The sequence below is a fragment of the Mesoplodon mirus genome (assembly GCF_964341445.2).
Source record: "Mesoplodon mirus genome assembly, contig: HAP1_SCAFFOLD_973, whole genome shotgun sequence".
NCBI lineage: Eukaryota > Metazoa > Chordata > Mammalia > Artiodactyla > Ziphiidae > Mesoplodon > Mesoplodon mirus.
In genome coordinates, this window is record NW_028295075.1 from 30,070 (window position 1) to 56,113 (window position 26,044).

General features: G+C 48.3%; 1 pseudogene across 1 annotated transcript; it reads right to left on the bottom strand.

Moving 5' to 3' along the window:
* Window positions 1–82: 82 nt before the first annotated feature.
* On the bottom strand, window positions 83–24,593 carry LOC309797782 (zinc finger protein 541-like; annotated as a pseudogene). The gene is made up of 14 exons: window positions 23,823–24,593; window positions 20,319–22,179; window positions 18,522–18,580; window positions 18,157–18,314; window positions 17,832–17,999; window positions 16,613–16,938; window positions 10,984–11,047; window positions 10,247–10,389; window positions 9,738–9,841; window positions 8,423–8,498; window positions 7,776–7,864; window positions 4,047–4,187; window positions 3,682–3,863; window positions 83–3,564 (listed from the first exon to the last, which is right to left on the bottom strand). The product of its transcript is annotated as a zinc finger protein 541-like (transcript).
* Between the last annotated feature and the right edge of the window lie 1,451 nt (window positions 24,594–26,044).

The following is a 26,044-nucleotide window of genomic DNA, read 5'->3' on the forward strand; positions in this document are numbered from 1 at the left end:
CACGGGGTATGTCAAAGAGACACAGGAGCCAACTGAAAGAGCTCCCGATAGTCAAAGCTGGAACAATCTGAGCAACAAAGTAGCACTGGATAATAACCCAGTCTATAAAATCTCCGTGAGCCCATGCTGATATAAATGAATGACTGAACAAAGAAATAAATGGCCGTGCATGATTCCAAATAATTTATGTGGCTATTCTGCCCTCAAGAAGTTGAAGCATGACTCTTCACACCTTACGCATGAACTGTGCACAGTGACTTCCTTCCACAGATGACAGTATTGGGGGCGGGGACTAAGTTTACAGCGTAGAAACATGACAAACATTGTCAGCCAGGTGGTGGAGGTTAACGTCAACAGTGACAAGTCACACTGATACTGTGCACCCTGAATACCATGTGAGGACAGTGGCACTTCACTTCTGTGGTCTTCCTCCCCCTCGGATCATAAGAAACATAAGACAAACCCCAGCTGAGGCACATTCTCCAAAATACCTGACCACGACTTCTCACAGCTGTCAACAAAAACAAGGAAAGTCTGGGAAACTGTCACAGCCATGAGGAGCCTAAGGAGATGTGACAACTACATGTAATGTGGTGTCCTGGGAGGATCCTGGCACAGAAGAGGGACATGAGGTAAAAACTAATGAAATCTGAATGAGGGATGGACTTTAGTTAATAATAATATAGCAATATTGGTTCATTAATGGTAACAAATGTACCATACTAATGTAAGATAAGAATAGGGGAAACTGAGTGTGGGGTATATGGAAATTCTCTGTACCATCTTCCCAACTTTTATGCATATCTAAAAACTAGTCTTCTAAGAAAGTTTCTTTAAAAAATTTAAGTTCCAGGGCGCTACCTCCAATGATTCAGATTAGGAAAGTCTGTGGTGGGGTACAGGAATTTGCATTTTTTACAGGACCCCTAGATGATTACGATGCAGATAATTTGGGGTTGAGAAAACAGTTTTCTGGGGGTGGAGTTTGTCTGGAGGGAGGTAATTCACAAGAAACCTTTGCCCAACTCTCTTCTTACATTCAGAAATTCTTCTGGACCACCCACTTGTGGTTGCCAGATAAGATGGGGGTGAGTTTGGATAACCACAAACAGTTTGGGTTCCCTGCCCCTCTAAGCAGCACTATTGTAAAAGTTTCCATTTGTTTAAAGCTGTTAAGTTTCAGCTTAATTTCTTATGCAGCAATAGATAACTAATATACCACCCGACCATGAAGCCAGAGACTTTCATTTCCAGTGTCATCGGGCTTCACTTGTTATGGAGCATGGGACCCACACGGTGACAGCAACAGCATGAGTGCTCAGGTCATACGGGGCACCTGCCAATATCCGATTTACATTTTTCTCATCAAGGCTTCCCTGGTGGTGCAGTGGTTGAGAATCTGCCTGCCAATGCAGGGGACACGGGTTCGAGCCCTGGTCTGGGGAGATCCCACATGCCGCGGAGCAACTAGGCCCGTGAGCCACAACTACTGAGCCTGCGCGTCTGGAGCTTGTGCTCCGCAACGAGAGGCCGTGACGGTGAGAGGCCCGCGCACCGCGATGAAGAGTGGCCCCCGCTTCCCGCAACTAGAGAAAGCCCTCGCACAGAAACGAAGACCCAACACAGCAAAACAACAACAAAAAGTTAAAGGGTATTAAAAACAAACAAACAAGCCAGATATATGTGGGTAGGCATTTTCCATCCCAGTTACAGAATGAGAAAACTGAGACTCAAACAGGGCAAATGACTTGCCCAAGGTGGCAAAGAAGGAAGAAGAGCCAGGCTGTAGATTCTGGTTCATCTGATGCCAGAGTCCTTTCCCCAACCACAGTGCCCGCACCGCTTCCAACTCAACTTCCTCCTCTGCTCCTCCTCCCTCCCCGTCTTTTCAGATGGACTGAGCTGAAACCTGGCCCTTCTGTGAAGCCTCCTGACACCAGCGTTTGCCCTGCTCCCCTAGCCAGTCCCTCCGAAGGCAGCACATAGTTACAGACACAATCACGTCTTAAGCCATCAATCCTCTGAGGTGTCCCTCTTCCTCATCTCAGTTAACAGCATCTACTCAGTTGCTCAAACCCCAACCTGCCCTGCCAACCTCCATCTGTCCTTTTCCTTACCAGCTCTCCCTGTGACGTGAGACCCATCAGCAAGTCTGAATCTACTTCGAACATGATCTCTAATCCTTGCGCTTCTGGCCTCTTCACTGCTACTCCAGCCCAGGCCACCATCTCCGCTGAGAGCCTTCCAGCTACTCTCCAGGATTCCCGTCTTGCCGCCCACGGCCCCCACACAGCAGCTAGAGCTTTGCACAGCCTCCCCTGGTTCCCGTGGCAGAGTCTGTGCTTTGCCTCACCGGGGCCTGGAAGTGGGTCTCAGCCTCAGCAGCATCCTCAGTGTGGCTTCCCACTCCCGTGCCATCCACCTGCCAGCGTCTGCCACTCCGTCACTCCCTCGGACTTGGCCCGCTGCTGTACTTTCCTCGTCACTTTGTGGTGGACACAAGGTCTGACTCCCCAGTGGCCGTTTCTGCTTCCTCTTCTTTTCCTGGCAAATGGGATTCCAGTTTGGATCGGGTGACAACAAATTTGAGGGAACACACTGGTTCTCCCCACTCCTGGAACTGGGGGGAACACAACTTATGCTTTTGTCCTGGAGACAAATCTTGAGGGTCTGGGATAACGGTGGCCACTTGCCTTTCCACTGCCACGGATCAGTTCAGAAAGAGCACGGGCTACAGTTCTGGCCGAGGAGACGTGAGGGGCGTTCCGTTGGGCGCTGCTACAAGCTTTCCTCACTTTTAAAAAGGGGAACAAGGAAGGGAGGGAGCTGCTCTCTGCCCTGCACCCTCCGAAGGTTTGGGTGCTCCGCGTACAAGAGGGGATTCTTGCTGCTGCTGCTGCAGCCGACTTGCAGACGCTGGCCACTGCTGGCAGGCCTGGACTTCACCGTGGAGCCACTGGCACCACCACGTGTCCTGAGAGCTTAAACCTACGCTGACTCCTCTGTTATTACGGCCCAAAGCATATGCACTATAGATATCTAAACTCACCTTTTTGCTGCTTTATCACTCCTACCTTCCCGCTCCTAAAATGTAAGCTCTGTGAGGGGAGGGGCCTGTCCCTCCATCACTATGTCCCCATCACGTGGACTGGGCATTGTCTGGCACAGCTACAGCAGGTGCTTGATAAATGCTGGCTGCATTAATGTATGAGGGTCCTCCAGGGCAGGGACTCAGTCACTGTGGCTTCTGGGAGCAGCAGGGGCTCAAAAGCCTTCGCTGGATCAACAGGCAGGGAAGCCAGAAGACAGCTTCTTAAGAAACAAATTTAATACTATATACAAGGGAAAACGTACAGAAACAACAAAGGAGACGCAACAGGGCTGGAGGTGCCCATCCCAACTAGCTGCCCACGCAGAGGGCCGATGCCAGCCCCTAGCTCGCCCTCCTCCTCCTACAGTTGGAAGGGCTCCACGGGCCACCTTGCCCTGACGGTGGGATCCACGTGGTCCTGAAGCCGGTGCCACTTCATGTGGGCATTCCGACCCTTGATCTTGCCAAACACCCTGAGGAGGCACCAGAGGACACAGGGGTCAGAGCAGGGGGAGGCGGGTAGCCCTGAGGGGGGCACCCCAGAGGGCTGAGGGCAGGCGGTGTGGGAGCATCTAGGGAAAGGGCGGTACCTCTCACACTTCTGGCAGGGAAAGAAGCCCTGGCCCTTGCTGCTCCCCGGCAGCTCAGGGGTCCGCTTCGAGCTGGTGTTTGGGCTGGAGTTGGGGATGAACTCCCTCCTGGAACTCTCAGTAGGCCTCTGTAATTCGGGGGTTGGACGGTGGCTGGGTTTCCTCCGAGGGCTACGAGTGACCTGCAGAGGGGGCAGAGGTGATGAAAGGGTGCTGACCGCCCCGCCGCCCTTCTAAGGGAGAAGCAGGTGTCCAGAGCATCCAGACGTCGCGGGGTGCACCCCCCCGCCGCCACCCAGCTTGGATGAGCACCGGGCATCCAGATCCGTGCTGAACTCCTGAAGCCCTACCGCGAGACCCTCTACCTTTGCTTCTGTCCTGTCTGCTTCACCCAGCTCTCTCTTGACCCTCTTTTCCGGCACTGGGGCTCGGCCACAGTCAAAATCGATCATTTTCTTCTGCATGTAGTAGAACTCGACACACTGGGCTACTGTTTTTGTCTGGACCTAGTGGAGGAAGACAGAAGCTGGCTAAGGACAGTGCCTCAGGAGTAGCAGTGAGTATGGCCTTGACGCCCTAAATCCCCTCCCCATGGGGCCAGCCGCCACTTTTTGAAAGCCCTCCTGAAACGTCTCTCCCCTACGGCTTCGTATGCTCCTCTGCTACGGGGGACAGAGAATCACAAAGTCCTCCTGGGGATGAAGGAGTTCAGAGAGAAGCCACCAGAGTCAAAACCATCTAAGCTCTGCATGCTCTGAGCAACAAGGCTGGACCAGGAAGGCTTCTCTCCAGGAAAACGCACACAAAGGTACACACGAGGACGCTCACTGTGACATCATGTGGAGCCACATGTCTACCGACAGGGACTAATTAAAGCAGAGTGTCCTTACGTGGTGGATACCTCATAGCCTTATGCGACAGCTAGGCAGAGCCCTCCAAAAAACTGAAGAGGGAGGAATACTTCCCAACTCAGTCCATAAGTTCAACATTTCTCTGACACCAAAGCCAGACAAAGATATTACAAGGAAAGAAGGCTACAGACCAATGTCCCTCATGAACATAGATGAAAATTTTTAAACAAAACTTTAACGAACAGAATCCAACAATATATATATGTATATGTATATATATGTGTATATATATATATATATATATACACACACACATATATATACATATATATATATATATATATATATATATATATATATATATATAAAGGACAATATACCATGACTAAGTGGAGCTCATCCCAGAAACGTGAGGTTGGTTTAACAATCGAAAATCAATGTAATTCATCATATTAAACTTAAAAGAAAAATCATATGAGCATCTTGATAGGTGCAGAAAAAGCATTTGATACAATCCAATGTCCATTCCTGATGGAAAGTCTCAGCACAATAGGAATAGAAGGAACTTCTCTTCAACCTGATAAATGATACCTACAAAATCCCTACAGCTAACGGTGGAGTGGTTTCCCCTCAAATATCATGAACAACACAAGGATTTCCACTCTCACCACTTCTACTCAATACTGTACTGGTGGTTCTAGAGTGCAAAAAGGCAAGAAAAAAAGTAAAGGCATCCAGGTTGGAAAGGAAGAAAGAAAAGTGTCTTTATTTGCAGATGATATGACTGTCTATGTAGAAAATTCAGTGGAATCCACAAAAAAGTTACCAAAACTAGTAAGTTAGTTTGGCAACATTTCAGAACACAAGATCAATATAAAAATCAATTTTATTTCTATACATAGTAGCAACAAACCATTGGAAACTGAAATAAAAAAGAACTCTATAACATCATAAAAAACACAAGTACTGGGCTTCCCTGGTGGCGCAGTGGTTGAGAGTCCGCCTGCCGATGCAAGGGACACGAGTTCGTGCAATGGTCCTGGAGGGATCCCACGTGCCATGGAGCGGCGGGGCCCGTGAGCCATGGCCGCTGGGCCTGCACGTCCGGAGCCTGTGCTCTGCGGCGGGAGAGGCCACAATGGGGAGAGGCCCGTGTACCGCAAAAAAAAACCCAAAAACAAAACAGAGAAAAACCAAGCGCTTAGGAATAAATCTGACAAAAAGTATGCAACAACTGTACACTGAAAACTTCAAAACATTGCTGAAAAATTAAAGATTGAAATAGAGAGATATACCCTGTTCACGAGTCAGAAGACTCAATATTGTTAAGGTAACAACTCTCCCCAGTTGACCTATAGAGTCAAAAACAGTACCAATCAAGTTCCTAGTAGGAATTTTTATTTTGAAATTGACAAGTTATTTCTAAAATTCATAGGGAATTAAAAAGGATGTAGAATACAAAAAATAACTTTGAAAAAGAATAACAAAGTTGAAGGACTAACATTTTCTAATTTCAAGACTTAGAATAAAGCTACAGTAATAAAGACAGTATGGGAATAGCTTAATAAAAGACAAACAGATCAATGGAACAGAATACAGGGTCCAGAAGTAGATGCATATATATATGGCCAACTGATATTTAACAAAGGTACAAAAGCAACTGAGTGGAGAAAGTATGGTCTTTCCAACAAAAGGTATTGGAATAAATATCCATATGCAAAAATGAACTCACCTCGCACCCCATACAAAAATAAACTTAAAATGGATCACAAATCTAGAAATAAAACCTAAAACTATAAAACCTCCAGAAGAAAACATAGGGGAAAATTTTTGTGACTTTGGGTTAGGCAAAGATTTCTTAGATACAACACGAAAAGCACAGTCTATAAAAGAGAAACTAGTAAGTTATGCTTAAGCAAAATTTAAAACTTTCTTCAAAAGACACTGTTAGAAGACTGACAAATGGCATATTGGGAGAAAATATTTCCAAAGCATATATCTGGATAAAGGACTGGTGTTCAGAACAAAATAAGAACTCCTACAGCTCAATAAAAACACAGACACTCCAATAAAAACAGAGGCAAAAGATATGAACAGACAGCTCACCAGAGAAGGTGCACATAGAGCAAAAAAACACAAAGATGCTCAGCATCATTAGTCATTAGGAAAATGGAGTCAGATGCTACTGTACACTCATTAGAATGGCTAAAATTAAAGAGACTTAGCATACCACGTGTCGACGAGGGTGTGGAGCAACTGGACCTTTCATAACCTGCTGGTGGGAATGGGAAGTGGTAGAGCCACTTTGGAAAACAGTTTGGCAGTTTCTTAAAAAGTTAAACATACATCTACTATAAGTTACCCTCATTCCCCTCCTAGGTATTTATAATCCCAACCCCGTGTCCGCAAAAAAAAAAACAAACAAACAAAAAAACCCAGTACATGTCCGTACAAAGACTTGTATGTAAATGTGCAGAGCAGCTTTATCTGTAGTCATCAGTAACTGGAAACCACCAACAGGTGGATGATTAAATGAACGGTGGTCCGTCCACACAGTGGTATACTCCTCAACAGTAAAGGGATGAACTATGGGTACACATGACAACATAGATGAATCTCAAAATCATTAGGTTGAGTGTAAGAAGCCAGACAAAGCAGATCACATGCTGTATGATTATTCCATTTATATAAACCTCTAGAAAATGCAAACTCATTTAGAGTGACAGAAAGTAGACAAGAGTTGACTAGGGACCCGGGTGGCAGGAAGGAAGGGTTGCAAAGGGGCAGGAGGGAACTTTTGGGGGTGAAGGATACTCTCATTATCTTGATCATGGTGGTGGTCTTACAAGTGTATAACTATGTCAAAAACATTAAATCTTACACTTCGATTATGTGCAATTTTGCGTACATCAAGTTAAAAAAAAGCAAATTAATCAGCAGGATATTAAGTATATGATGTCATCCTTTTTTGAGAAAGTGCATATAGGTGTGTAAAATCCATATGGGCAGTAAATACCTGTCAGGTTATCAATCAGAAGTAGGATTGTGGGGAGGGGTCTGGAGGGCTTTATTTGGAACATGGGATTCATTTCTGTACCGTTTCAGGTTGTTCCAAGCAATGGCATTGTAGTTGTCAACTGTTCACAGCATGAGCAGAGTATCGTCCCTGACAGGCCCTGCAGTTCTAGCGCCTCGGCCGTGTGAAGGAGCCTTGTCTACACCAGCCTGCCATGTTCGCCTTACCATCTTGTGTATCAAGTAGAAGTCCTTCTTGTAGGCACAGAACGCCTTCTTAAAGAGCCTCTTCTCCATGGAGGTCCAGATGTCCGAACCTATTGGAGAAACAGCCAAGAGGAGGAAGGCTGTTTCTCCTTCTGGGACCACAGCCACGGCTGAAGTGCAGACTCCCCTCCTTTTTCAGGCCACTGAGCGCCACTTATATGCCAAGATTTCTGCTAAGCCCCTTACTTGCTTTATCTCACACAATCCTCACAAAAACCTTAGCAGGTAGGGGCTATTACCATCCCCACTTGACAGGTGCAGCAACTTGAGGCTTCCTCTGGTTAAGAGACTTGCCAAGGGCAGCCGTGGGCCCCTGGTTGCCTGACTCCAAGGCTGGAGTGCTCAACTGGGAAACCTGAGCCCACCCCAACCTGGCACCCCCCTTCTGGCCAGGAAGAGCCCACGAGGGAACCAGTGGAAAGGGGAAGGTTGGATCCAACTAGAGAACAGCACCCACTGAGTCCCCCAGAGAGGACGGGCCCTTCTGGGAGGGCAGGTGTAGGCCCCAAGAGAACTCCGGGAGGCACGTGCAGAGCTTGCCATGGAAAGTGACTGGCTCGCAGGGGCCTCAGCCAGGCCAAAACCACGCGGGCAGCCACGCTCGTTACCTGTGTAGTGATAGTTGGCGAGAGGGTGAGTCCGTGGCTTCTGGGGTCCTCTCAGTAACAGGGTCTCCAGGGCAACCTGGAACGAGAGGAGTGGTGGGCAACTCTCTGAGGGAGGGAAGGTGAGGTAGAGGCCCACCTTCATTCTTTCATCCATTCAGAAAATATGTGCAGCCCTCCCTAAAGCCACCCCTACCCCAGGGCGACTCAAAGTGTGGTCGGTCTGTGGACTGGCCACCAGCTGTGAACCACTTGGGACACATTGCCTACAGCACTAAGCGGACTGTTGAGTGCAGCTGACGTTACCTTTTTCATAGCAAGATTTACTTGATGACGAAACAGTGTGTGGACTTATTCTGGCACAAGCTCCTTATTTCTTCAGGGAGCAGCATTTGGAGCGGCACTGCCCCCGCCCTACCCCATGTTATGGTCCTCATAGCACTCATCATTATCTATCACTTTTAAAAAATGTATTTCATGTGCTCACTCTCCTAAAATGTAAGCCCTGCAAAGAGGGGGCATTTGTCTTGCTCAACAGCATAACCCCGGTCAGGACTCGCTATGCAGTTTGCAGGACCCAGCGCAAAATGGAAACACGGGGCCCTGTGCTCAGAAACTATTAAGAATTTCAAGATGGTGGCAGCAGAGCATTAAACCAAGAATGGGCCCCTGAGCTGGCCCCAGCCTGATACCATGACATCACCAGGTATCAGGAGGACCCAGTAAACGTGTGCTGATTACTCTGCTGAGCACCCACCACGTGCCAGCCACTGCCTCTCAGCTTGAGAAAAAGCACCATGTAGCCCTGACTCTTGGGTCTCCAACTCGGGTGACGTGACTTCCTCTCCCACTACACACAGTTGGACTTCTTCATTGTCTAAACTTCAGGATTGTGAGGAGGGTCCTTGGAGGAGGCAGAGGCATTTCTGTTGCATCAGAGGTTTGCATACACCATTTTTAATCCAAAAGTCAATGTTCAGTAAATAAACCAGATTAATGCAGGCCCTGAGTTGGTTCTGCTAGGCACCGCCTCCCCAGTGCTGCGCTGAGATGAGGTAACGCTGGAGGAACCCTGGTGCTCTGCTGTCACCCCAGAGAAATAACTGATTGAGCCCGTATGTGTGCATTTCCCCTACGTTCAAAAGGACACCACCAGTCCCAAAGCGACCAGGGAGAAGGGTGGGTGGCCAGCCTTTGGTTCTCGTGAGCTGCAAAGCCCCAGGTAGAAGGCACGTGTCTTGCGCCTAGAGCCCCTGGCCCTAAGAGAGCAGGGAGCTTCCCACAGCTCCTCTGAGCACCCCCCTCGCCTGCACCGCACCTGGATGTTGCCCTGGGCTTCATGCAGGCAGTGCAGAGCGAGCTCCAGGTTGGTGCCCCCGCCCGGCATCACGTTGGAGCAGGCCAGGTTGCAGAGTTCGGTCACTGTTTCCAGCAGGCAGCCCGGCAGCGAGAAGGAGAGGAGACACAGAGGGTCAGCAAGTGCCAGAGAGGAAACCTCCCCAACAGCACAGATGGGGTGGGGGGCTCCTGTCACCATCTCCCTCACCTCTCTGTTACAAGCAGGCTGAGGGAAGGGAGGGACAAGGAGGATGGGCAGAAACCCTGCTCCTGGCACCTGCTCTGGATGGCCTGCCCAGCTACTGGGTGAGAGGAGAGGTGGGGCAAGGGACTGCAGCACAGCAAAGCAGTCCTGCGCTGAAGGCCAGCTCTGCCCACCCCACCCCCGCCTGGGGATCACTGCTTCTTGGTCAAGGTGAGAACTGGGAGGAGAAACCCCTTGGACATGGAGGAGGGCTCTCAGGAACCTGGCCCCAAAGTCTCAGTCACCTCTATCCTGCGTCTTCGGGTTGGTCATCACATCTCCCCATGGCTTCCAGACCAGAGTAGCTACATGCTCGTCACTTCCAGCCAGTGATCTGTCCTGGAGCTCTGGGATCTCAGCCTGAAACTGGCTCCCTATGTTGATGTGTCTGAAATGAGGCCACACACACGGACATAAAAGGCATATGTGTGTGACCAAGATGGGAAATACAAGAGAGATGTGCGGTGAGCCCTGCTCACCAGGGCTGTGGAACCCACCTTTTGGCCATCTCTCAGACACAGGGAGTGCTCATCAGCCCAGTAGACACGCTCTGGTATTCCAGAGACCTCTTGAGGGATACTTCCTTCCTTCCTCCAATTTGCTTTTTCGCCAGATTTCTGGCTTCAGGCGTTTGGGGTCTAGGACAGGGGAGGTATGTGCTGATACCTGGCATTCTGCTGTATCCAAGGTAACATCCAAGCTACAAAACAGTATCTCACTGCGCCATCACCAATTCTATCTAGAACCCCAGGGTGCTGGGCATTCTGTCTGCAGACATCCAACTATGGTATGTCTGGACAGAAGGAATATTGGGGAAACACCTGGAGAAATCCACCACTTCTCTCCTAGAGAGGTTCTGGGTCTAGACCTGACTTTCCCGTGATGAAGGCTCCCTTGGGAAAAACCGACACTGGAATGCAAGGAGGGTAAAAGCATCCCCACATTGCAAGGACCCTCAGGTTCTAAGTCTGTTCCAACTCACGGTTCAGTGCTGATCTTGCTGTTGTCCTTCACCACACTGATGCCAAAAGAGCCGTCCATGTGATCTGGAAAACGCCCAAAGAAGAGGCTCAAGGAGACTGGCTACAACTGACCCATGAGGCCCTTTTTGCCTGCCTTTCCAGAGCAGCTAAAAGCAGGCTCTTCAAGATTGCATGGTATACACACACTACTGTATATAAAATAGATAATCAAAAAGGACCTACTGTATAGCACAGGGAACTATACTCAATACTCTGTAATAACCTATATGGAAAAAGAATCTAAAAAACAATAGATATGTGATTATGTATAACAAAATCACTTTGCTGTATACCTGAAACTAACACATTGTAAATCAACTCTAATCCAATATAAAATTGAAAATTGGAAAAAAAAGATTGCATGGTATGGAGTTTCCTCAAAAATTAAAAGTAGGACTACCATATCATGCAGCAAACCCACTTCTGGGTATTCATCCAAAAGAACTGCAGTCAAGACCTCAAAAAGATATCTGAAAAGATATCTCCCATGTTCACTCCAGCACCATTCATAATAGCCAAGATGTGGAAACAACCTAAATGTCCACTGACAGATGAGCACATAAAGGTAATGTGACATAAACATACAATGAAATACCATTTAGCCTTAAAAAGAAATTCTGCAATATGCAACAACATGGATGACCATTGAGGACATAATACTAAGTGACATAAGCCAGTCACAGAAAGAGAAATACTGCATGACTCCACTTATATAACGTATCTAAAGTAGTTGAATTCATATTGATAGAATCAAAGAGTGGAATAGGGGTCACCAGGGGTTGGGGCAGTGGGAAATGGGAGGTTACTAATCAATGGGCATAAAGTTTCAATTAATCAAGCTCTAGAAATCTGCTGTATAACATTGTACCTATAGTCAACAATACTGTATTGCACACTTAAATATTTGTTAAAAGGGCAGATCACAGATTAACTGTTCACATCACAATAAAATAAAAAGATTGCATGGAAGTGGGATAAGACTTCTGAAAAAGTAGAGTAAGGAACTCGGCAAAACAACAGATTTACTGACAAAAATCATTAAAAAAAAAAGAACAGTAAGCTAAAGTCTGCAAGTTGTCCTAAAGGCATACAGCATTTTAAGAAATACTCATTCAAGAAAATCTACTAAATCTCGGGAAGAACAGTGAGAGTCTGTGGCACTGGAGCCATGGCCCACTCCCTTACCCACCTAGCCCCCAGCTCTTTGTAAAGGAAGCTCTACCCAGGTAGGTGCAGCCAAGGAGATGGGGGCTTCTTCTTCCCCTGGCTCCCATGCTTAAAGAATTAAAGTAAGATAAAATAAAAATTTCTCATCAAAGAGAAAATGCCATCAAGAGATGGAAATTATTTTTTAAAAAGATACAAATGTGGACTTCCCTGGCGGTCCAGTGGTTAAGACTCCACGCTTCCACTGCAGGGGGCATGGGTGTGATCCCTAGTAGAGGAAGTAAGATCCTGCATGCTGTGTGATGCAGCCAAAAAACAGAAGAACCAAATGGAAATAGTTCAGGGGTTAAAAAAGTACAATAACCAAAATAAGGCTCAACAGTAGATCTGAGCTGGCAAATGAAATGATCAGCAAACCTGAAGATAGAACAATGGAGACTATGAAATCTGAAGAACAGAGAGAAAAAAATATAGGAAAGTGAAGAGAGCCTCAGAGAAATGTGAGATGTCATTAAATGCAACAATATATATGTAGTGGGAGTACCAGAAAGAGGGGAGAAAGGGACAGAATATTTAAAGTATTAATGGCTGAAAATTTCCCAACGTTGATGAAAAACAATATGTATATCCAGCAAACTCTACAAACTCCAAGAAAGATTAAACACAAAGAGCTCTACATCCAGACATAACATAGGCAAAATGTGGAAAGCAAAAATAAAGATAAGATCTTGAAAGCAAAAAGGGAAAAACAATTTGTTACATACAAGGGCACTACAGTAAAATTAACAGCTAACTTTTTAAGAGAAACGATGTAGGTTACAAGGCAATGGGATAATATATTCAAATTACTGAAAGTAAAAAAGTGTTAACCAAGTATCTTATATTCAGCAAATTATCTTGCAAAAATGAAGGTAAAATAAAGACACTCCCAGATAAATAAAAACTGAGGCTACCTGTTGCTGGCAGACCTGTCTTACAAGAAATATTAAAGGTGAAATATTATTCAGCCCGCAAAAAGGAACAAAGTACTGATACATACTGCAACTTGGATGAAACCTAAAAACATCATGCTAACTAAAAGAAGGCATTCATAAAGGACCACATACTGTATGATTCCACTCATATGAAATATGCAGAATAGCCACATCGATAGAGACAAAGTAGATTAGTCGTTACCCATGGCTGGGGACGGGGAGGATGGAAAGGAGGGACTGCTAATAAGTACAGGGCTTCTTTTGGGGATGATGAAAATTTCTGAAAACGGATGGTAGTGATGGTTGCACAGCTCTGTGAATATACTAAAAACCATTGAATTCTATACTTTAAAGGGATGAATTGTATGGTATGTGAATTATATATCCCTAATAAAGATAAATAGTAAAGAAAGTCCTTCAGATTGAAAGCAAATGACATCAGATGGTAACTTGAATCCAAACCAAAAAAAAAAGCGAAGCGCTAGTAAATATGGGTAACTATAAAAATCACTATGATTACATATTTCTTTTCTTTTTTTAATGGCCTTAAAAATAACTGCATAAAACAATATGTATTGTGGGCCTCTAACATATAGAAATATAATATATGTGACAGTAACTGCACAAGGAGCACAGCTGCATTGGAGTAAAGGAATATCACCTCAGACAGTAACTCAAATCCACAAGAATAAATGAAGAGATCAGAAATGGTCAATAAGAAGGTTAATATAACAACCTCTATAAATCATGCTTGTTTTCCTTTATTCTGTGTTTTTACACGAAATAAAAGTATATAAAGCAAGAAACATGACCAGTAAGGTATTACTGGGTCTCTCACATATAATAGCAAAAGAGTTAGAAGGAATAGAGCTAGATAGGAGCAGTGTTTCTATATTTCACTGTTAATGAGTTATTACACATCCTAACAGATTCTGATAAGACATATATTTTAAGTCCTAGAGCAACCACTAAGAAATGACTAAGACACAGTGAAAAATTAACGGAATTAAAATGTCACACTAGAAAATACTCACTTAATACAAAAGAAAGCAGGAAAGGAGGAACAGAGGGAGAAAAAGACATGTAACATATAGAAAATAAAAAGCAAAATGGCAGATGTAAATCCAACCATATCAATATAACATTAAACAAGAAGGGATTCAACAAACCAATCAAAAGGCAGAGTTTGTAAGACTGGATAAAAAACACATGATCCACCTAATGGTGTCTAGAGGTAACATGCTTTATTTTCAAAGACACAAATAGGCTGAAAGTAAAAGAAGAGAAAAATATATACCAAGCAAACAACAACCAAAAAAGAGAATGGAATGGCTATATGAATGTCAGGCACATTAGACTTTAAAACCAAAAATATTACTAGAGATAATGATAAAATTATTGTAATAATGACAAATGATGTCACAATCACATCCTAATGATAAAAGGTCAAGCCGTGAGGAGGATGTGACAATTACAAACATATACACACCTAAAAACAGACCCCCAAAATACACCAAGCAACAAACGACAGAACTGAAGGATGAAATAAACCATTAAAAAATAATAGTTGGAGATTTCAATACTTTCAACAGTGGATAGGGCAACTAGGCAGAAGATCAACAAGGAAATTGAAACTAACTAGACAAAACAGACAAAATACAGCATTCCACCAAACATCAGTAGAATACATTCTTCTCAGATTCACATGGAACATTCTTCAAGACAGACTGGATTCTAGCCCATATAACATGCCTCAATAAATTTTAAATTTTAAAATAAATTTAAGGGAATTCCCTGGCGGTCCAGTCATTAGGACTCCACGCTTCCGCTGCAGGGGGCATGGGTTCGACCCCTGGTGGGGGAACTAAGATCCTGCAAACCGCACAGCACAGCCAAAAAAAAATAAATAAATTAAATAAATTAAATTGAAAAAGAAACAAAGTATGTACTCTGACCAAAAGAGAATTAGAGTACAAATCAATAAAAGGCAGCAATTTGGAAAATTCACAAATATGTGAAAATTAAGCAACACACTCTTTAATAGTCAGTGTATTAAATAAGAAGTGGAATGATAAATTAGAAAATACTTTAGGTGAATGAATATAAAAACACAACATACTAAAACTTACAAAATGTAGCTAAAGCAATGTTCAGAAGGAAATCTATAGCTGTAAAATATCTGTATTAAAAAAGAAGAAACATCTCAAATCATTTATGGTCAACTGACTTTCCACAAAGGTAGCAAGACAGGGCTTCCCTGGTGGCGCAGTGGTTGAGAGTCTGCCTGCCGATGCAGGGGACATGGGTTCGTGCCCCGGTCTGGGAAGATCCCACATGCCGCGGAGCGGCTGGGCCCGTGAGCCATGGCTGCTGAGCCTGAGTATCCGGAGCCTGTGCTCCACAACGGGTGAGGCCACAAACAGTGAGAGGCCCACGTACCACAAAACAAACAAACAAACAAACACCTCACAATGAGCTACCACTTTACACCCACTAGGATGGGTGTAATAAAAAAGACAGCTAAGAAGTGTGAGCAAGGATGTGGAGAAACTGGAACTTTCATACAATGCTGGTGGAAATTTAATATGACCCGGCCATTTTGCAAAGCAGTCTGGCAGTTCCTTAAATGGTTAGACATAGTTACCCTTTGACCCAGCAATTGCACTCTGAGTTATATACCCAAGAGAAATGAGGACTTATGTCCAACAAAAACTTACACATAAATGTTCTTAACAGCACTGTTTGCAATAGCCAAAGGACACAAACAACCCAAATGCTCGTCAACTGATGAATGGATAAATAAAATGTTGTCTATCCAGAGAATTCAATATCATTCATCCATAGAAAGAAATGAAGCACTGATGCATACTACAACATGAACCTTGACAACATTATTCTAAGTGAACAAACTAGACACAGAATGTCACGTATTTTATGATTCCAATTACATGAAATGTCCAGAATAGGGAGACCCGTAGAAAAAGTAGGTTGGTAGACTGGTGGTTGCCCAGGGCTGAGGAGTTGGGGGCTACAGGGCCTGTGTGTCACCGCTCGTGGATATAATCTTCTGGGGTGATGAAAATGCTCTAGAATTAGATTGTGGGATGGGTGTCCAATCCTAAGAATACACTAAAAAATCACTGTACACTTTAAATGGGTGATTCATATGGCATGTGAATTATACCTCAATAAAGCTGTTTAAACAATTACTCGAAAGGGCAGGCAGAAGGGTGGTTAGGCTAAATGGCGTCTATTTTCTTTCTGGCTACAAAGTTATAAGCACCTAGAAGGCTGCTGGTCCCAGATGGTCCTGGGATAGTTCTGAACAGCAACGGGACCCCCAGAGCAGACCCAGGCGTAGGCCAGAGAGAATGGATGGACCAAATTCTACAGGGGGCGGGGGTCTGGCCCCCCGCAGGCCCATCATGGGGTGATCAAGCTCACTCACCAAGCATGGCGCTGATGAGCCTGTCGGGACGGGCCCGGGCAGAATGTGGAACAGAGAGTGTTGAAATACAGCCCAGAGCCCTCCCGGATGGGGCTGAGCATCGGGGGCGGTGTGTAGGGACGTCACTGGGACAGTCCCTTCAGGAGGTGGTCCATCAGGAACACGGGCGAGCGCAGGCAGCTCTGGCGGCATCCTCCCGGGCCCGGCTCCCCAGACATGGAGGGCGGAGGAGGGATGAGCAGTGCCTTGGGCCGGAGGAGCTTCATCCGCTTCTTGTGTTGGCTGCTCTCCTTGCAGTCTCTCTCTTCCCCGTCCTTCTCCTGTCCCTGGAGAAGAAGAGACTTCAGAACCACGGGGGTCACCTGAGGCCACCGGCCCCAAAGCTCAGACCTCAAGATGGCCTGAGAGTGGGAAAGGGTACTGACCAGCCAAATGCACACCCAGCATGGCCATGCCCAGAGTCCTCAGTGCAGGAAGCCGGGCAGGGCCACCACGCCTGAGCCAGACTCCAGACCCTAAGCCGGGCGACATTTGACGCTGGGGCCTTCTCAGGCAACCCCCCCCCCCCAAGGAGAGGCCCTCACTCAGACCATTTTGGAAACTCATGTCCGTTGTTAAAGTGACTGGCACTTAAAGTGTGGGGGCCAGACGGATGCAACAGCATGACAAAAGGAAAACCTGTTGCCCTCAAAACGACAGCAGCTCCTGCGAGACAAACAGTGGGCTCCATGCACCCCGTACCCGAGTCCAGCATGGACTTCTCCAGGTGGGGTCTTCCAGCACAGGCTGAAGAGACGACGGCTTGACCTTGCTACACTCTCTCTTACCTCCACGCAATCTCCCCTCCTCTCTGCCCATCTTACCCCTCCTCATCCTCCAGCTCTCAGCTGCAACACCCCCTTCCTCAGGCAGGGTCTCTGGTGCCCTCGGGGCTCCTACAGCTCCCTCTCCCAGCCCGGCCCGTTCTGGGTCGTCAGTGTCCGGGGATGGGTCTATCTACTCCGCTGGGCTGGGAGCCCCAGGAGACGGGGGCAGGCCTGTTGTGGTCGCTGCGGTGTCCCCAGCCCTGCCCAGCACAGGGCCAGACACAAAGGAAGTTCACTGGAGGTTGAAGGGATGAAGGAACACGCAAATCAAGCTCTTCTGGAGTCAGGATTTGGGGGCTTTTCTCACAGCTCCCACTGGCAGCTGGAAAGCAGCCGGAAGGAAGTGCACCCACCTTGCTCCCCGGGGGATGGTTTGCTGGAGCCACTGGCACCGACACTGGGACCACCAAAGGGGCTGCGGTCATGTTGTCCAAGGACTTCCTGCCTCCCGGGGAACTCTGCCTGTCCCCCTCTGGCCTCAGCACCTGTCTTGGTGGCTTGCAAAACTCCATGCCACACACCTACACACAGAGAAGAGCCAGCCCTTTAAGAGACACAGTACGTAGGGAGCAAGGGGCCCCTCCAGAGCAGCACAGCCCTGACTCCCGGCCCCCAGCCAGGCTCCCTGCAGGAGGACGGCTCCATCCTGAGATGAATGGCAGCTTCAAGCCCCTTCACCTGGGGCTCCTGCTTCCCTCGAGGTGACGGCCACTGGTCGCTGTGAAAACACGTGGCTGCTCAGCCCTCTCTCTGTATAAAACATCTGGCTGCAATTCTTGCAGACGTAAGTGCTCCTTGGCTCTGCCCAGTCTGTGGGACCACCACTGTGCTGGTTCCTGTGGGGAAGAAAGGGAGAATGGGACTCCGTCCCCAAACACTGATCCTCTGACAGCTTTGGACGAACCCTAAAGAAATGGACATGATGCCCCCGATTCTCCGTGGCCTGGTGCTCACCCCTTCAGGAGTGAAGCATCCAGAGCTCGCTCACCCAGGGCCAGCACATCAAAGCCACCAGAGTTCTCCCGAGGGGCTTCGGAACTTACCAGCCACCCGCCATGTTCTCCTCCTTCATCGGGTTGGGGAGCCGGTAGATATTTCCACCCTGAAGACGAAAATACATCTGAGCCAACATATCAGAAATGAGATGCAAGAGTGAAAACTATAAGACTTGGAAGAAAACACAGGTATAATTCTTGGTGACCCTGGAGTAAGCAGTGGTTTCTTGGATGACTCCAAAACCAAACAAAAGACAGACGTATTGGACTTCATCAAAACTTACAACTTCTGTGCTTCAAAGGACATCATCAAGAAGTGAAAAGACAGAATAAGAGAAAGAAGTTGCAAATCATGTATCTGATAAGGGACTATGTATATTTCTGTATCAGTGATACATAATGAACTCTCACAGCTCAAAAATAAAATCACAACCCAATTTAAAAATGGGCAAAGAGTCTGAATAGACACTTACCCAAAGAGGATATACAAATGGCCATTAAAAGATGCTCAGGATTATTAGCCATCGGGGAAATGCAAATTAAACTATAATGAGATTATCATTTCCCACCCACTAAGGTGAACCAACTGGACAGTAACAAGTGTTGGTGAGGATGCAGAGAAACTGCAGGCCTCATACACTCTGGGTAGGGATATAAAACAGCACAGCTTTTTGGAAAAGTCTGGCACTTCCTCCAATAGAATTACCCTAGAGCCCACCAATTCCCCTCCAAGGTATTTCCCAAGAGAAATGAAAACATATGTCTAAACAATAATCTGTACACAAATGTTCATAGCACCATTATCACAATGGCCAAGAAGGGAAAACAACCCAAATATCTATCAGCTGATGAATGGATAAATAAAATATGGTGTTTCCAAACAATGCACAAGTTACCAGCGATAAAAAGGAGTGAAGTTCTGACCCGTGCTACAGCACAGAGGAACTCTGAGAACATCAGGTTAAGTGAAAGAAGCAAAAGACACAAAAGGCCACGCAGCGTTAGGATTCCAATCACATGAAGTGTCCAGAATAGGCAAATCCATGGAGACAGAAAGTAGATGCATGGTTGCCAGGGGCTGGGAGGGATGGAGAGATTGCGGGTGACAACCAACAGTGTGGGGTTTCTTTTTGCGGTGATGAAAGTGTATTGGCAAAGAGTGGCGATGCGAGCACGACCTCGTAAACAAACTAAAAACTACTGGATGGTGCACTTCAAGATGGCGAATTAGATGGCACGTGAATATTAAAGCTGTGGGGAAAAAAAAAAGGAGGAGGTAGCTGTGGTGCGACAGGAAGGATGCTGGACCTCGGAACATCACGAAGAGACGTGGCCAAGCTCTCTGCGCCCAGGACCTCGTGGGCACTATGTGGGAGGACCCAAGCTGCTCCAAAAGGGCGGACCAGTGCCAGGCCTGCAGTAGGGGCCAAGTCGGACTTGTGGACCTGTGATTCACAACCAGAATAGACACAGCATTTCACGTACAAATATCAAGGGTAAAGGAGCTCTGCCTTTACATTCTCTGAAGAAGTGAAGGAGGCAAATCCAAAAGGAAGCGAAAGGCAGAAAGAAAGCAAACAGAAAAAGTTCAGTGAAGAAACATGATGCAAAGTGTCTCTGACAACTCTAAAGCCCTGTTCTGTTTTGTGTGTGTGTGTTGCAGGGCGGAGGGTGATGGGAGGAACCATCACTTCTCTGGACCTTCATTCCCCCCTCTGTAAACAAACTGCATCTGAGGATTTGCTGAGGTTAAATACAGTGCCTGGACAAGTCAGAAACACGGACTCAGGTAAGGACGAGACTCTGCCCCCCGCATGGTCAGGTCCCGTGAGAGGGCCCTGGTACCTGGATCCTGTTGAGTATCATCAGCTTGGACTTGGAGTCCCAGGGGGGATCCGCTGGAGGCCCGGCCAACGACGAGAAGGAGGCCATGGCTACCTGGCTTGGAGAAGCTGCACAGCAAATATCCATTTTCACTTTCTCCTTCCGGAAGTGCTGGGCCCCGGAGTTGCCAGAGAAGAGCCTGTAGCCTCCGCCCCAGGAGCAGGCCGGGCCCTCTCCACCTTTTGTGGCCCCGGAAGCCGTGCCATTCTCAGCCTGGGCCTGCTTCCCTGGGAGGTGGGCTCTGGATGGCTCCTCCCCTCCTAACTGGGTCTGATGCAGGCCCCGAGGGAGAAGATGTCCCTAGGTCCAAGGTCCCTTTCGAGGATCTCAACTGCTTGGCCAGAGAGGAGATGTCTGGGTTTCCAGGAGGGTCCAGGGACGCCGCCGTGGGGGCAGGTGGAGCAGCAGCCACTTTTGGTCTTCCCTTTGTGTCCTGGCTCACGCTGCTGGGGGAGGGCTCTGTGGGTAAAGCGGGTGTGGATTTTCTCCTGCGGGCTAGGGATCCCTCTGGATCAGGGTTCACGGGGCCAGCATGGAGAGAGTCAACAGTGGGTGCCACAGGTGGGGGTTGCTGTGGCCACGGCCCCTGCAGTGACTTCAGGGCAACTCGATTGCCGTCGGGTGTGGGAAGCTGGGAGGAGGCGGCGGCCACCTGGGTGTGGGAGAAGATCCGCTGGGACTTGGTGATCATCTGGAACACCTGCATCTGCTCGTGGCTCACCAGAGACTCCTGAGACTTCAGGACCAGCTGCTGGAAGAGCGGTGTGGCATCCGACGGGAGGCCGCTGGACTTCTGGCCGTCCTGGGTGCCAGGCTCACCAGGGTTCTGCCACGAGAAGGAGTCGCAGTCGAACTTGCTCTTCTTGGAAGCCCAGGAGTCGTCTTCCCCGCTGGTGCTGACATATCTGGGGTCGCCCGAGGCCTCCCCCTGGGCCTTCAGGAGCGTGGGAGGGAAAGACGGCGTGTCCTCCAGACCGGTGCACTGGCTGGGTGAGGGCTCCCCAGCAGGGGAGTCGCTGCTGAGCCCGGGGCCCGGCTCGGAACCCTCCCGGGACGGCACTGCAGAGGGCTTGTGGACGACAAACATACTGTTTCCTTTGCTCTTAGGGCAGCCCGACAGGTTTCAGAGCCACTGGAAACTGTGGCTTGATGGCTGGGAACTGGCGGGGACAGTCTGGCCATGGAACAGAGGCAGGCAGGCGGGCAGGGAGCGCCCTCGGGCCAGCCCTCCAGGGATGATGGGGGCTGGAGCAGCGGCAGCTCCGGCTCGGCTGGGTCGGGGCCGCTGTTCTCCGCTGCCCGTGAGTGGACGGCTGTGAACACGTCCATGGCAGGCTCCTTCCGTGGGGGCCGGGGCTCCTCGGGAACCTCAGTGCCCAGGGCTCCTGGGGCCGCCGGGGTGCTGGCTGGGCCGCAGGAGGAGGACCCTGACGAGGGCAGGGAGGAACAGGCCGTGATCCTCCCTTCGCCGCTGTCTGAAGGCCCTCCCAGGGCTGGCCCGGGAGAAGGGATCTTCTGGCAGATGCTGCTGCTCACGATACAGCGCAGGAGGTCTCGGTTGGACAAGAGGGAGATGGGGGATGGGGCTTCCGGGGGCACCAGGGACCACAGGCTCGCGGGTGCGGGCTGGCAGGCCACCTCGTGCACATGGGGTGAGTTCCCGCAGGGCTCCTCCTCCGGAGGGGCCTCCTTGAGGATGCACAGGCCGTGCTGGACCTCGTAGTGCCGGCGCACGGAGCGGTAGTCGCTGTAGCTCTTGCTGCAGCCCTGCTCAATGCACACAAAGGGCTTGGACTTCTGGTGGGTGAGCGTGTGCCCAGTCCTGGAATCACATGAGGAGAAAGTTAGTGGGTGTCTCGGCGTGGGTCACCCACTGCAGGAGCCCAGGCGTGTCCCCAGGGGGCAGCAGCATCGCAACTCAGAAACTGTGCTCAGACCCTATGAGGAAAGACCCCTGCTACGGCCAAAGCCGTCTGGAAGGGGGAGCTCTTGCCCTCACCCCTAAGCAAACCCCTAATCTGAGATTAAAAAAATCAGTGGGAGCCAAGTCAGAGTTCCCCAAAGTGGGTTCCTAAGGAACACCAGTCTCCAGAGTTGCTCCCTGAGGACTTGGGCTCAGCTGGCAAATAAGTTTGGGAAAAACACTCTTTACTTCTTGGAGGTTCCTAGGAGCAAACTGAAAAGCCACAGAGCAGATAAAGAGATATCTGTTGAACTTTCCATGTCTCTCAAACTTATTTGCCCACAAAACCATGTTTTTAAAATAGACCCTTTTAGCATCCCCGAGAAGCAGAGAACCAGAGTTCTGAGAACAAACTTAAGGAAACGCTAACTTGGGGATGATCCTTCCTTGAACAAAGGAGTCTTCGCCTTCCCACAGGAGTCCTCTAGACAGCTACCTGGGAGCCCCACAGCAACAACAACAAAAAGCCAAATGTGCCTATAATTTCTGCAAATATAAACGAATGCAAGTATGTATTATATTTACATCATACTTATACCTGCATTAATATATTATAAATATAAACAAATGGGTAAATCACCCTCTGGGTTCCCAACAATCCTACTCCGGATGGTTCTAATCAATGGAACCAAGTAAATAATGAAACCCTTTCCCAAACGTGGACCCTTGGCCTCCATCTGAGGGAAGCAGCAGAGAGGGCATCCGGAGACCCACTTTCTAGCCCTAACTGTTACCAGCTTGTGACAGGAGTAAATCATTTCCCATCCTTAATGGCGAGAGGGGAGAGGATACAATGAAAGCGGGATTCATCGAAGGCTCAGTAAAGGCTGGGGGAGCTGTAAACATGCAAGGGATCGTCCTCTCCCACTTACGAGTCTCTCAGTTTGAAAGTCTGTCTCTCCTCCCTCGGCAGCAAGAAAAGCTTATCATTTCTAAGACATGAAGAAGAAACGGAATTCTGCTCCTCTTACACTGAGCTTGCTTTTGAAAGTCAAGTTTAAAAAAAATCGAGTTAATAAAAGGTGGAATTAAAAGAGGAAAAAAGAGAGTGAACACTGCATTGCCATGTTCTAGAAACAGGCATTTCAGAACCCCTCACGCCCTGGTGTTATGCCAACATATATTCCTCATGGAGTGCATATCTGTTCTGCTCAGACACCTACCAAGGACTCTGAAACTTTCTCTACACAGTTAGCCCAACTCCCTCCATGACAAAATTGCCTCTGGAGTGTGTTTTGAAAGCACATGGGTCCTGCCTGCAAATCGCAGCGGCGCTCTCCTCACTGCAGTGAATCTGGAGGCTGGGGAGGGCGGGCTGTCCGGGGCAGTGTAGGCCCTGCCCCGACAAACACTGACCGTGGTAGGAGCACAGGTCGCACACATCTGGGACACCCGACGGTGGGGGGCGGTGCAGGTGGATGGGAGGGGATGCAAAAGAACCAGGAGCACGCCCAGCCCCCAGCAGCCCCCTGAACAGACGTCCCGACCAGACTCCTACATACAGGTGGTCCTGACGCTTAAAGGCCTTGCTGAAGATTTTGCACACGTGTCTCCTCTCCTGGCTGTGGGTCAGGTAGTGCTTGCTGAGAGGACTGGCGCTGCTGAACACCTTCCCGCAGAGGCTGCAGTCCAGGAGTGGGTTCTGAGGGGACCTGTGCTGCCGCTTTCCTTTCCTTGTGCTCCCAGACGTGGCCCTGCCTCCTTCGTTAGCCTCTTTGGGCACCTTGAGCACGCCTAGCCCCAGGTCTAGACAGAGGGAGAAAGCACAGGTTATGACATCCGGGGACATCGGAGCCCGGGCGGAAGCACTCTACCACCCTCGGACCAACTTCAGCAGCTGAGTCCAACTCAGGGAGTTGGCCGAGAACCCCAACTTCAGCAGCTTCACTCGCAGAGAAGACCAGGCTTAGCACCAGGTGAGGGGGAGAAGGGACCCTGGTCAGGCCACACCTCCAGGGCGGCACCCAATCTTGAAGCCACACTTGGGGGGTAAGGGAGGGGACAGCAACAGTCTGAGAGCTTCCAGGACAGAGTGACTCGACAGGCAGGACTTCATGACGGTAACATCAACAGCACACTTGCAAGTGCAATCCAGAAATGCACAATGCAAAATCTTAGAAAAGTTTAAGTCCTTTCTCCCAGCCAATTCCACTCTGGGTTTTTTAATTAAGGAAATTAAGGCAGATCTGTACAAATTAACGGAGATCTTGCAGTGAACTGCAAGCGAGTTAACTGCAGCATTGTTTTTCCTGGTGAAATGTGAGAAACCACCTAATAACCGACACCAGGGCAGGTGGGTGACTGCATTCTGGTCTCAATGGTCTATGGCGCAGGCATTTAAGATACAACTGTAGGAAAATATCCGTTGACGTGAATGGATGTTCATGCCATACCACTAAGTGCTGTGCCACCAACAAGAGGATTGTTGAAAAACGGAATGATCTAATCTTTAAAAGGGAAAAATAAATTTGAATAGAAACAAACAGAATGGGATTGATTGGTAGGATCATGGATCAACTTAATTTTCCTTTTCCTGTATATCTGAATTTTCCATGTTTCTGTACTCCTTGGGTAAATGAGTAGCAGTTTTTTTTTTTTTTTTTTTAAGATGTTGGGGGTAGGAGTTTTTAGTAATTTATTTATTATTTATTTTTGCTGTGTTGGGTCTTCGTTTCTGTACGAGGGCTTTCTCTAGTTGCGGCAAGCGGGGGCCACTCTTCATCGTGGTGCGCGGGCCTCCCACCATCGCGGCCCCTCTTGTTGTGGAGCACAGGCTCCAGACGCACAGGCTCAGCAGCCGTGGCCCACGGGTCCACCTGCTCCACGGCATGTGGGATCCTCCCAGACCAGGGCTCGAACCCGTGTCCCCTGCATTCGCAGGCAGACTCCCGACCACTGCGCCACCAGGGAAGCCCAGCAGTTGTTTTTTATAATTTCATTTTTGATTTTTTTCTTTGACCCATGAGTTATTTTAGAAGAGTGTTCTGTAGTTTCCCAATACTTGAAGACTTTTTTCTCTTATTTCTTTTATTTATTTATTTATTTTTGGCTGCATTGGGTCTTCATTGCTGCGCGAGTTTTCTCTAGTTGTGGCGAGTGGGGGCTACTCTTTGTTGCGGTGCGTGGGCTTCTCACTGCAGTGGCTTCTCTTATTGCGGAGCATGGGCTCTAGGCTCGCGTGCTTCAGTAGTTGTGGCACGCGGGCTCAGTACGTGTGGCTTGCAGGCTCTAGACCGCAAGCTCAGTAGTTGGGGCGCATGAGCTTAGTTGCTCCACGGCATGTGGGAGCTTCCTGGACCAGAGCTCGAACCTGTGTCCCCTGCATTGGCAGGCGGATTCTTAATCACTGCGCCACCAGGGAAGTCTGCAATAAAGTATTCTTAAATTAACATATGTACTTTTGTGTGTGTGTGTGTGTGGTACGCGGGCCTCTCACTGTTGTGGCCTCTCCCATTGCGGAGCACAGGCTCCGGACGCGCAGGCTCAGTGGCCACGGCTCACGGGCCAACCGCTCCGCGGCATGTGCGATCTTCCCGGACTGGGGCACGAACCCGTGTCCCCTGCATCGGCAGGCAGACTCTCAACTACTTCGCCAACAGGGAAGCCCCATTTTTTTTTTTAAACACATTATGCTACTCCACACTGAATAGACTATAGTATAGTGTAAACATAACTTATGGGCACTGGGAAAGAAACAAAACTCCTATGATTGGCCTTATTGTGG